Here is a 2,637-nt window from a genome sequence, read left to right on the forward strand (position 1 = left end):
GACTTGATTTATAAAAGTTTAATTTAGTTCAAATTTATTTAATTTTACAACGATTGCAACTTATATAAATCACTGTGGTTAGCACGATGTTGCACGAGAGTGTTGTCTTGTGTTGATGGGTAAACCGGAGTACCTGGAGGAAACTCACTTATCCGACTTGGTTACCACAATCCAAACAATCGGAACTCCTCGGCTAGTATCAAGATATGGCCTCGGATATAATACGGGTCGTAAGAAAATAGTCCATCATGGCCGACCAAGAAGATGTTCAAACAACCAAGAGATATGTTAGTCCAAAGACAGAATGAGGAGCGAACTTTTACCACTTATTTGTGTGTAAGTGTTATTTTTATACTTATTGTATTTTAATAAAATATATAAATAGTTTTAAAAGAGCCCTAATGAGAAACTAATTGGAAATGTCATTAATTCTTAGTGGGTGGGGTAAAGTCTTCTTTCATTTGACAGATTCTAATATAGTAAATAACAATTTTGAAGCTCCAGTGATCAGTGGCAAAAATTAAGAAAACAAATACTCTATTTGTAATAACAAATAAGTCTGAATCTGACTTTACTTAGATCGATAATAGCGCTAGGTAAGACTTTCTTTCTCAGTGTATTTATCTCATACATTTCATATCATTAACTTAAATTTTTTATAATTTTAATTTTACATTCTTTTATCCAAAGATGTATGGTTTATATGTCCGTGAGTGTTGGTATCGAACAATTTAATGTAATGGCACAATTGAATGCCTCGGCCCTGTTCACTAATATAGTTCTCTAAATAAATTAGATCTTCATTCTATCGGTTTAACAAAATGAGTTTGAACGCATAAACCAGCACACATTTCTTTCAAGACTAAATTCCATGATATCCACCAGTGGTGGTGATGCAGAAACATTGAAAAATGCTGACATTTTTACTGTGCCAATGAAATGCAGACATTTAAATTTTAATCTTATTGTCATTTTCAGAGAAGAGTATGGTACCAGGGGTGCAGCTGACTCTGATTCCCGGCTTCTTCTAATGAAAAAAGTCAGATGAGGTAATGGTAAAGTACCTGCATGTTTGTACAATTAACCAACAAGGATGGACAGTATTAAAATATCAACATTGTAGATGAATTTAAACATGAATTTCATTTCATATTTTTTAATTTACCAGTAGTCCAGAGCTAAAAGCTGCTCTCTCACAGAATGACAGTTCTTCTTGGTCGTTCTTCAAAAGCCCAAAGGAGTAATTAAATTAAATTTACACATATAATTAATTATATGGCTTAAAGCAATAGCAAAAAAATATTTTCCAAACAATTAAAATCTGTTCTATTATGTGTGACCTTATATGACTAGTTGGAGGAATTTTTACCAAATTTTCAAACTTGTATATGAAAGACTGTGATCTGATATTATGTCAGCAGTCTAATATCACTGGTTTCCATACATTTGCACAATAATTGCCAATTGGCTCGTTTAAAGATAAAAATAAAAAAGGTGTCAGAACAGTAAAACCATGAGGATGCAGCTTTAAATTGGTGTTGCACTTAATGTTTTGTGAATACTTTTCTGTTGTTGTACAGGCTTTTAAAATAATTGATCTGAAAATATAATTTCTATTATTGTTGTATTTTCTGTTTTCTATTTCAGGCGCTGGAATCCGAATGTAATCAAAAATGCCATTGTATGAGGATTGACCTGCAATGCATGGAAATCATCTAACACAACTGCAATGCCTACCTTGGAAAAATGAGTGCAAGATGGAAACAAAGCGTTCAGTGGAACATCTTGTCATCTCAAATATTTGATGACTTACATACTGATGTGAAGTTGAAGATAAAAGTCATCTGTAGGTCCGTGATTATTAAATAAATCCGAACATATATTTTAAAAGGGTAATATGGTAAAGGATTTATCTACGCTTAAAGTGGTTTTCCTATATTATGGAGGGGAGATAACTACAAAAACAGAAACAGATGGCATCAGCAGACCAAATTAAGGAGAACTATTTTGTTCAGTTCAATTTTTAAGACTTCAGAAAATCCATTAATAGGGCACATCCTTTTAAATGCCATATTGTAAACTGGGCTCTTTAAATTAAAATGTGAAAAGGTGAAAGTGGTCTAGAGGATAAGCCCCAAATTCAAGGTTGTGAGTTCAAGACCTCCAAGATACTTTCTCTTGACCTCAGGAAAAGGATGTCCATTCTTGTTTCTACTTAGGCAACAGACTTAAGAGTGATTTTGTAAGCTTCCAGCTTGCATAGCAATCTGATAAGGCATAAAATAAGATACTAGCTGACTTGCAAACAGTTTTTCCATTTGTGTTGATTTATTTTTCAGTCTGTTGGAATGTTTATTAGAAGTGATGCGCATTGCTTACTGCAACCAATATTTATTTTCTTTATTAAGTTAACTTTAACGAACACATAACATGACTTGTGATTGTATGAGTTTATTTTCTCAAATGATGTAATAAAAGTTATTCTGAATGACTGTCCTTTTTTGTTTGAAGAAAATGTGTTGAGGTTTTGGCATAGCATAGTGTCATCATCATCATCATCATCATTGTTGTGTACAAATAAAACATTTAAAACAACGTAATAAAAACCAAACTGTCAAGCCAAGTACTCAAAGAGGC

The 2,637-nt window shown here is 32.6% G+C and overlaps 1 long non-coding RNA gene across 1 annotated transcript; it reads left to right on the plus strand.

Moving 5' to 3' along the window:
* The first annotated feature begins 211 nt into the window (after positions 1-211).
* Positions 212-2,402, plus strand: LOC128239887 (uncharacterized). The gene is made up of 3 exons (XR_008261960.1): positions 212-336; positions 979-1,049; positions 1,648-2,402. It is a non-coding gene; the product is annotated as an uncharacterized LOC128239887 (long non-coding RNA).
* The last annotated feature ends 235 nt before the right edge of the window (positions 2,403-2,637 follow it).

The sequence above is a fragment of the Mya arenaria genome, chromosome 7 (genome assembly GCF_026914265.1).
Source record: "Mya arenaria isolate MELC-2E11 chromosome 7, ASM2691426v1".
Taxonomy (NCBI): Eukaryota; Metazoa; Mollusca; class Bivalvia; order Myida; family Myidae; genus Mya; species Mya arenaria.